The 10490-nt window shown below is 43.6% G+C and overlaps 4 non-coding genes across 4 annotated transcripts; all 4 read right to left on the reverse strand.

Annotated features, from left to right (window-relative positions):
- Positions 1 to 3634: 3634 nt before the first annotated feature.
- On the reverse strand, positions 3635 to 3716 carry trnas-aga (transfer RNA serine (anticodon AGA)). The gene has a single exon. It is a non-coding gene; the product is annotated as a tRNA-Ser (tRNA).
- Positions 3717 to 3914: 198 nt separating this feature from the next.
- On the reverse strand, positions 3915 to 3988 carry trnat-agu (transfer RNA threonine (anticodon AGU)). Its single transcript has one exon. It is a non-coding gene; the product is annotated as a tRNA-Thr (tRNA).
- Positions 3989 to 4962: 974 nt separating this feature from the next.
- On the reverse strand, positions 4963 to 5036 carry trnat-agu (transfer RNA threonine (anticodon AGU)). Its single transcript has one exon. It is a non-coding gene; the product is annotated as a tRNA-Thr (tRNA).
- A 620-nt stretch (positions 5037 to 5656) lies between these two features.
- Positions 5657 to 5730, reverse strand: trnat-ugu (transfer RNA threonine (anticodon UGU)). Its single transcript has one exon. It is a non-coding gene; the product is annotated as a tRNA-Thr (tRNA).
- Between the last annotated feature and the right edge of the window lie 4760 nt (positions 5731 to 10490).

The following is a 10490-nucleotide window of genomic DNA, read 5'->3' on the forward strand; positions in this document are numbered from 1 at the left end:
CCTCAAAGGTCATCTGTTCGTGTGCATGTTGCACAGGGGCAGCCGGGAGAGTGCTGATTGGAGGGAGAGGCTCCTTGGCCAGGTGCAGCTGTTGAGGGAGAACAGTACCTTTCAGCAGCATGTTCCTGTCCTTCCTCTTGTCCCTCCTAAGCAGCCTACAAGACAAACATTCATTATTTTATATGTGTAAGCCTATCATCCCTCCCTAAGGTTATTACATACAGCGTATTACATATTTTCCAACAAGCATGCAGGTGGAGGGTTTTCTTGGTTTTTCTTGAGGTTAAATATTGATATACATTTATATACAGTATATACTGTCTTAGCTGTATGGGGAAGGTAAATGAAATAACACATACCATGCAGAGACCGTGGTGTTGTTCACCGGCACCAGAGCCAGCGTCGTCTGGACCAGGACAACCCTGCTGTCCTCCAGCAGCTGTCTATTGTGGCTGTACACACTCACAGTCGACTGAGGCATGGGCAGGGTTTTCCGTTCATGTCCTTGGGCCTGTTGCGTGACTGCTCGAACTCCTTGGCCAGTCTGAGGCAGACACACTCACTGACCCTGTGGACTTCGGGGTCCTGGGCTGTGAACAAGGTTGTAAAGCAGCAAAGAACCAAGTGATAATGTCAGTAGAGATTGCAATAAAGTAATGTACATTTAATAACATGTGCTGTCTCTTAATCAATGATTTGCATTGAACCAAAATGATAGAAAGCACCTCTCTGCCGCCTGCTGTCCAGGAGCAGAGCCACTCGGCTTCCTCGGTGCTCTCCACGGTCCTCCTGATGCCCGTACTTTCTTCCTAGCCTTCTGGGTGTAGCTAAATGGTGAAAGAGACATCCATATTCTTCATCCAGCCCATGGAATGTATGTTTAATTCTGGTGTACAAAATAATTACTATTTTGTACCTTGTCCATGGGATGGAGAGCTGTGTAGTGGTGGACTATTTCCTCCTCCTCCTTGGCTGACAAGGCTGTGATGGTGTGATTCAAGCCTAGTAGGTAGGATGCTAGGGCATCAACTGCCTCCCATCCTGCAACACCTCGAGTCACATTGACTGGTCTGAAAAGTGATAAGTGAGAAAAAGAATAACCAAGCAAATAAATGTACACTCTTGTTTCTAATATGTGAGCCATGCTGATTATACATTCATTTATCTTATTAAAATGTAACCACATTTACTTCAGTTAAATATTGTGTTTTAGAGTAAGGTGTTACAAGAAAGTGTTATTGACCTCTGTGTGACGAGGGGTCCGGGTTCAGCGTCACCCATCACAGCACTCGGAGGATCACCAGCCCCTATCCCAGCTGACTGGCCGACAATGTCAGGCGTGCTGATGGTGTCATCCGGCTCCTCCTCCTCCTCCTCCTCAGGCACCTGTGAGGGGACTTCAGGGACCTGCGATGGATCCAGGAGGTCACCTCTGTTGGTCTGGGCCAATAAATATTCCACTCCTATGCGCTCGCCTGTAACCAGTATAAACACAAAGATGAAGAAAGGACATGCATACACATCCATCTCCAACATGAGTAGCACAATCATCACACAGCAGAAATGCATGTCCTCTGAGTAGGGGGTAGCCTAAGGAAGAGAGGAGGAGGGGATGGAATGCTCTGGTCAATCAGTGTTGCTTAGTTTGTTGTGATCTCTTACTCTTAGGTTTCCCGGGTGGAGTGAACTCTGGCACCAGAGCACAACCATGGACGCGCTGGCTGAGGTTGTTCAGGTGGGACATCAAGCGAACGTCGAAGCTTCTGAGGGTTGAAGCCCCCTCCACGTCTACTGCTTCCTTGGCCCGGCCCATGTTCCACCCTGATGCCCCCTCCAGCATATACATCTGCATATGCACAGCATTGCACCGCCAGCCTAAGAAACAAAATACTAAGTGAATACATATGAATACCCGACAGTGTTAATTGTGTTATTTTGAATAATTGAACAACCTATTCTCTGTCATATTTAAAAAAGACATACAACACAGTAAGTATGCCTAGATGTGATTGTACCTGGGACGAATGCACACTGGTGCCGGTGGAAACTCTCCAGGGAGGAGGACCCCCTACCACACCTCAGGATGTCCAACTCCTTGCCGCCCTTCTTGAGTGTCCCCACCTTTGTGTACAGTAATACACCTGCAGGGTGCTGCTTCTCCCAGACGTGGGGCATGCTGTCATGGTTCACCAGACGCAGCCCTGTGGTGTCGGTCAGGTCCCACACTGATTCCAGGAGCCCGGAAATCATACGCCGCATCTCCTCCACTCCACGTGTCCTCCTCCTGCAGTGCCTCTTCAGTTCCCCTGGGCTGATGGATGCAAGGAGCTGTTCTTCAGTTGGGGGGTCTCCGCTGTGGCTGTTCCTCCACTCCCCTCTCTTGGCCTGCTTCAGGCGTTGCACATCCTCTTGGTCCCATTCAAAGACACAGGAGGACATATTGGCACAAAAGGTGCCATAGAGAGGGTGGTGCTCTGTAGTGAGGCCGGCCATAGAGAGGGTGGTGCTCTGTAGTGAGGCCGCAGCTAAAGCGCCTCATGAAGTGGAAGCTGTCCAGCCACACTGCAGACTTCCACGGGTGAAACAGCTTTGTCACAGAAGACACACCTGTGAAAAACAACCATTCATAATAACATAGACCACAACATCTGTGTGTGGTTACACCAAGTAAACTCCCAATTGCCTGTACCACTTCTCCCCGAAGTGACATTTGTATTATTTAAATACATTTACTACAAATGGTTGTAACAGTGAGTGTGTGTGTGTGTGAGAGAGAGAGAGAGAGAGAGAGAGAGAGAGAGAGAGAGAGAGAGAGAGAACAAGCCATTTTCACCCACCTGACTGGTTGCAACAGTCCCGGTCGACGTAAATAACTTCAGGCTCAGCTTGGCCAGCGTTCTGGTACCGAGTGACGATGCCCTGGCACAGATCCTCCAACCCTGCACCTTCAACCGTTGTCAACACAGAGTTTAACATCTGGCCAAACTCATTTCCAATGTTGGTCATCCAAGCAGCACTGTCCCCGATCTTGCCAGCCAGCTTCTTGGTGATCTGTAAAACACAATACAAGCACTAAGAAGTAAACCAATTTCCTGTAATTATACATGTTCTATTTTATATACCTTTTTACTGTTGAAACCCATACCTTCTTGGTCAAATCCATTTTGAGAATTCTCCCATAGGTGGATGTGATGACCCCCTTCATCTCATCCACATGGCTGAAGATGTCGTTGGAGTGGACAGTCTCAAACCACTGGGCGAGTGGAAGGGGCCTGAAGAGGAGACCCAAATGGATTTCAAATCCATCGCCTTAACCTCTCGGCCACGACAACCACATACACGTGTGTTCACCCTTAACATTCAATGGTTACAACTCATCATTTTCATGAAGGACTTCAACTCCTGAGACAGACCTAAGTTATGGCGATCAAGAAAAAGCTTATTTTTTGTTTGTTAGAAATGGTCAGTCTTCGAAATGGGTCAGAGGAAGGAGCTGTGTCTTCAGAGATCAATCTGTGCAGAAGTTCATGTGATCAACGACACGTCTGCCCTTTGTTTTGTTTAATCAAATGGTCCAAGGAACTTGTGCTTCTTTCCAGGTTAACTTTTAGCAACCCTGAGTCAATAATGTTATTGTTGTCGGCAGGATTTGAACCTACGCGGGGAGACCCCAATGGATTTCTAATCCATCACCTTAACCGCTCGGCCACGACAACGAGAGCTTGATGTTATTCAAATTATCTCTATATGTTAAAACATTGGATTAAGTCTCAGTTTAATCTTCTGTACCTCAAGAATAGTTAAAGCGATGAGATGAAGTGCCTCCAAGTACAGACTTTTTTGGAAGTCCAGCACTCCTGAAGCACTGCTATAAACAGTTATGGCACCATGTTGATGTACATAATAACACCTTAAGGCACTGCTGGGATTTGAACCCAGGATCTCCTGTTTACTAGACAGGCACTTTCACCAACTAAGCCACAGCACCACATGGTTCATAAAACTGATGAAAGAATAAAGAGCAGGAACTGGATCCACCTCAGAAAATGTTTTTTGTGATTCTGTACCTCAAGAATAGTTAAAGCCATGAGTAGAAGTGCCTCCAATTGGTTCAAAACTTCATCATATTTTGCAGATATTGTTGGGTTTTCAACTCAGACCCTGGTGTTCATGAGGAAGTCACTTTCACCAGTTACAGCCAGATCTCATGAAGCGGTGTACTTATTACACGCCAAGTCATTTACTGTGTTTTTACAAGGCTTTTTTATGCTTTTGCATATTATTTTCTGCTATATATTTCAAGGAAATGACGTCCTGCCCTCAGCTTTTACTCTAACTCTGACTATTTCACGGTTTGTACGTTCATTTTGATGTTATGTAGTGTGACAGGAGGAGAACCTCCACCGTACTGTACCCTAACCAATTGACTTGTTATGTGAACGGAGGAAAATTACACTCTGAAAGTATAAAATAGGCATACATGAGACTTTAAAAGCTGTGTGCTATTTATACGCACTTTCATGAAGTGGACCAGTGAGAAGCATTTAGTAGAACCCAAATAATAAGCTGTTTTATATCCTAAGTCATAGTTAACTCCGAAGGACCACAGGAACTGCTGTTTACAAGACAGGCACTTTGACCAACTAAGCCACAGCACCACATGGTTCATAAAACTGATGAAAGAATAAAGACGAGGAACTGGATCCACCTCAGGAAGTGTTCTTTGTGATTTATTTCCAATATTCATGTGATCTCTGCATAAATCAGGGCTTGATGTTATTCAAATGATCTCTATATGTGAAAACATTGGATTAAGTCTCAGTTTAATCTTCTGTACCTCAAGAATAGTTAAAGCCATGAGTAGAAGTGCCTCCAAGTACAGACTGTTTTGGAAGTCCAGCACTCCTGAAGCACTGCTGTACACAGTTATGGCACCATGTTGGCGTACATAATAACACCTTAAGGCACTGCTGGGATTTGAACCCAGGATCTCCTGTTTACTGGACAGGCACTTTGATCAACTAAGCCACAGCACCACATGGTTCAAAAAACTGATGAAAGAATAAAGAGCAGGAACTGGATCCACCTCAGGAAGTGGGTTTTTGTGATTCTGTACCTCAAGAATAGTTAAAGCCATAAGTAGAAGTGCCTCCAATTGGTTCAAAACTTCATCATATTTTGCAGATATTGTTGGGTTTTCAACTCAGATCCTGCTGTTCATGAGGAAGGCACTTTCACCAGTTACAGCCAGATCTCATGAAGCAGTGTACTTATTACACGCCAAGTCATTTACTGTGTTTTTACAAGGCTTTTTTATGCTTTTGCATATTATTTTCTGCTATATATTTCAAGGAAATGGCGTCCTGCCCTCAGCTTTTACTCTAACTCTGACTATTTCACGGTTTGTACGTTCATTTTGATGTTATGTAGTGTGACAGGAGGAGAACCACCACCGAACTGTACCCTAACCATTTGACATGTTATGTGAACAGAGGAAAATTACACTCTGAAAGTATAAAAAAAGCATAAATGAGACTTTAGAAGCTGTGTGCTATTTATACGCACTTTCATTAAGTGAACCAGTGAAAAGGATTTAGTAGAAAGCTGATACTAAGCTGTTTTATATGCTAAGTCATAGCTTGCTCTGAAGGCCCACAGGCACTGCTGGGATTTGAACCCAGGATCTCCTGTTTACAAGACAGGCACTTTGGCCAACTAAGCCACAGCGCCACATGGTTCATAAATCTGATGAAATAATAAAGAGCAGGAACTGGATTCACCTCAGGAAGTGGTTTATGTGGTTTTATTCCGAAATTCATGTGATCTCTGCATCCTCACTGGCATAGAGGTTTGCACAAGGTGCAAGAATTTTACTGACCCGAAGGAGTGTACTTTTGAAGTAAGCTGTATGTAGCATAGTCATAATTTTGGTAATCTAATGCAGGCACGTCACCAGACACTTTTTACCGGGGCACGTGCCTCTGTAAACATGCGTTGTGCCCCTGTAAAAATTCCCAAATACGTCCTTCAGACTACGCCATGACTGATATGTGCCAAGGAAGAATAACATAGGCACGATTTTCAACCACGTAACCTACTTTAGCCAATGCTGCATAGGTCTACCAAAGAGTGAAGTGAGGAGGTTGTATTCGCAGGCATTGGGTGCGTCGCCTGTTCAGTGAATGGACCGTGTGTGACACATAGCGCGCAATTTGGAAGTTAAGATAATATAACTTCTCAGACCATATAAGGAACTCTTAATTTAAGATTTTGACTTTTTATTTAGCAATATTCCCTCTTGTAGAAGTATTTATTGACTGTGCCACAGTGAGATTAAAACATGTTCAGTTCCTGGACTGATATATTGCTCATTATTTTGTATCTGTTGATCTGTTGAAAGTTGTAACACTGTGCATACTGTGTTTTTTAGTAATATTGCCTCTTGTAAAAGGCTGACTTGATTATGTTTGATGAGCTACAGAAGGAGGAATTGAAGCTAAATGGCTGAACTCAGGTGTTTTTATTTGCTTAGATAGCCTGTAGCTCTGTTACTGTGGTCACCCCACAGAAGTGCAGGAGAGGATATTCTGCTTTGACTCGTTTTGCTTGTTGTTTTTTAGCGTTTGTCTAAATGACTTTTTAAGTACGTGTTGTTTTTCAGGCGCTTTGTCTTTCAGGCTTTTAGAAACTACAGTGATGTCATGTCCTCTGATGTCATGTTTCCACTGTGATGTCATGCTAAACTGTGAAGTCATAATCAGTGATGACATCACTTCTTGTGATTTCAGAAGCAGCGGTGCTCTGTTCTCAGTCAGCAGGCATCACGTGTGCTGTTTTGCTCTCTTTTTCAGCTTTCTGATCTGAACTGTAAATAATATGCAACACATGTTCATAGAGCCCAGGCAATGGTGGCACACATGGGTTGTATGAATGCTGTATGAGATGTAAATGAAAACAGAAGCAGGAGTCCTGGGGCCCGTTGCACAAAAGTAGGATAAGGGATTAAGCTGGGATATGTTGGCTATCCTGGATCAACTTATCCGTGATCCGGTTGCACAAAAGTAGGATAAGGGAAGTGGGATATGTTCAGACCTAAGTTACCATGGAGATTTATTCTGTGAAGCTAGCCTGCTCCAGACCAGGCTAAGTTCCAGGATCTATTTAATCTCATTCCTTATCTCAGTCAGCGGTCGCCACAATTGGAAACCAATATTTATTCCACTGCCTAGAACATATTGTTAAAACATTTAACTATACCCACTATCATTATTGAAACATTTGTGATCATTAATTGAAATCATTTTAGATAACTGATGATTTTAGATGAACCACTAGATAATTTAGTTTCCCACAGACTACACATAAAGTACATCACCATATAAATATAAATACACATATGAGAGTACCATGATGTTCCTTTATTGAACAAGGATGAATCAAAGCAAGTAAACCATTAGCTCCTTTCAAAACTGAAGTCACACAGTGCTCTACAAGACAAAAAGCACAGAATCAAAGCATGCAGTTTGAGACAAACTGTTTGTAAAAATGGCCTATACAAATAAAATTGCCTTGCCTATACAGCACAAAAACCTAACAAAAAGTCCTCTGCCATTGCAGGCCCAACTTAAATCAACATGCAATATTAATTACAATAATTTAACACATATTGGTCTCTGACCAGCCGACCACAGTCTTCATCCGGGAAGATGGCAGGATTGTCCCAGTCTATGAGAGCTGGCACTCTGGGGGCCCTCTCCTTTCTCAGGCAGGCCACATTGTGGAGGACAGCACAGGCCACAATGATATCACATGCCCTGTCTGGGCTGACTCTCAGGTGGGTCAGACACTGAAAGCGTGCCTTCAGCAGGCCAAATGTCATTTCTATCCGGGCCCTTGTTCTGGCATGGGCATGGTTGTATGCCAGTTGTGCCTCCAGAGGGTCTGCAAATGGAGTGAGCAGAAAAGGCTGGCAGGCATACCCTTTGTCATCCAGCAATACACCCAGGAATTCACCTGTGAATACAAAATGTTACCATCACAACCTCATAAGTAGTGACATTCTTAACACAGCTATTAAGTTAAAAGTGGTTATCAATAGAGGTTCTGTGGCTCACCTTGTGATGGGCGCCGATAGATCTCTGAGTTCCGAAACACTCAGGAGTCGTGGACCGAGCCGGGCCACTTTGCCACAACATTACTGATCAAATAGTTAGCATTGCAGACCATCTGAAATGATAAGATGTTAAACCAATTAATGCACATCACAGGCAATGCACAGTGTTCATTAATTAACTTTATCAAAAGTCATGTTCACCTGTACATTGATGCTGTGGAAGTTTTTCCTTTTCACAAAAATAAAACACAAAATAAAATCCCCCTCATGGCCACCTGAGGGGGATTTTATTTTGATGTGTGTGCAGTCCACTGCACCAATGACATTGGGGAAACCTGTAATACGATGCAATGAGTATCTTACTCTGAATGTTAACATTGTAATTGTAACTATAATTTTTTAAAAAAAAATTCTTACCTGCAATCCTATAGAACTCCTCCTTGATGTCACAGAGTCTTCTATGCCCAGGTAAGGAGATGAAAATGCTTGCAAGTCCTTTAATTGCGGTTTTTTTTTCACTGCTAAAACAGTACAGGCAATGTGTGGGCAGGCACATTCTTAATAAAAAGTTGCTGCCATGTCCATTTTGGTTGCTTGCTTGCGCTTGACTCAGAGCGCGGATCTCGAAAACACATGAGAAGCTATACAGAATCATACGCGGCGGACAGCACAGCTTTATGCCAATTACGCACACAGGCTCCACACCTCCACACGCATCGCGTCTGCAATCATAACTCATCAGGGGAAATCACATTTTGCCAAAATTTTAGAGACCCCCCAACATTTCCCAAATCATGTTTTCGGGGGGGGGGGGGGGGGGTCTCGTGTCAGTTTCAGGGGGTCTCGGATCCCCCGAGTCCCCCGTAGTTCGAACACTGCCTAATTGTGATAGTTTCAGTGGAGTGGTGAGTGTGTATTTGTGCACTACTTGCGCATTCAGGCGGTCAGCAATGGTTTGCCACGCTTGCTCCCTTTGTTTTTTGACTGTGGCAGTATTTCCTTTTTGTTTTATTTTCTCCGTCACCTCTTCATATGCTTCCATTAATAATTATTGCTCCGCTGGGGAGAAATACGCCGCCCTTGTTGCCATGGTGAATCAGTGAATCTATGATCGATCGTGGGGTCTATTTAAGAAAGCCGTGTGCAGCACTTATCCAGGATCGCTTTCACCTGGCTTAATGAATCCGTGTCTGCTCATCCTGGCTTGGCCTTTGTGCAACCAACTAAGCCCGGGCGCCCATGTTTTGGATTCCTTAAACCTGGCTAAGTAACTCATCCTGGATGTCTAAATCCTACTTTTGTGCAACGGGCCCCTGGTCCTTCAATGGCATCATGAGTGTAATTAATAAAACGCTGTTGGTTATAAAAAAGATAATTGATCCAGTCCACATTTTTGTTAATAGTAGGCCATAAGAAAATGGACTCAAAACCAGCAGCTATCTGATTTCTGGCTTTGTATTCGTCAGGGACACCTCTGGGGACTCCAATTGCATCAACATAGACACGATCATCAAAACTGCCAGGAATAGAGCGTTTGCGTACTGAGCGGGTGGCTTGAGGAGCAAAAGGGTCAACAGCAATACGGACATTATACACCAACATCACATGGGCACACCTACCAGTCCAATTGGCAGGCAAACTGGAATGTAGCTTACTGTGACGGCCACACAGCCAAAACATGTCAGGGACAGGGCGAGTGGAATGCAAAGTGTCATTAAAAATCCAATGAGACATGGAGGGAGAATGAAATAGGCAATAAGTAAAAATACAATGAAAAGCTACTGAATTCTGAGTACTACTCCTTCCCCATGTGACAGGGACGGTAACTGAAAAATACGGTTAGCTCTTGGAAGCTCTCACCCGTCTGCACGGTTGGCTAATGTAGCCCTCACCCGTTGTTAGTGGTTAATAAAGGATTCAAACACGCTCCGGGATGTCCAGCAAAAGACAGACACAGTTGAAGTTGACTTTGAGAATGTTTATGTAGAAGCTTCGTCACCATCTACAAAATACACCCACTGTCACCAACAGAATATCCAAAGTGCATTAATGTGTGTGGTTCTGAAATGAAAATAATAAACATTGCTGAATATCAGATAATAACTTCTGAATATGCACAATAATTACAACTTCACCCATATGCACATTTAAATTAGAGCAATGTACAAATAAGAAACCTTCATTTCCTTAATATTAAATGAACTTTGCATATTGATGCAAATAGAAAGTATAAGCCTACAACTCTCACACAATATTACACTGACATACAATACCAGTCTCATTCACACCTTGACGTAGCACTCATTAGCATAACAATAAACGACATGAGAACTAGCAGAACAATTAAGCTAGCAAAAACGTGGTCATTAACATCATC

The sequence above is a fragment of the Odontesthes bonariensis genome, chromosome 11 (assembly GCF_027942865.1).
Source record: "Odontesthes bonariensis isolate fOdoBon6 chromosome 11, fOdoBon6.hap1, whole genome shotgun sequence".
NCBI lineage: Eukaryota > Metazoa > Chordata > Actinopteri > Atheriniformes > Atherinopsidae > Odontesthes > Odontesthes bonariensis.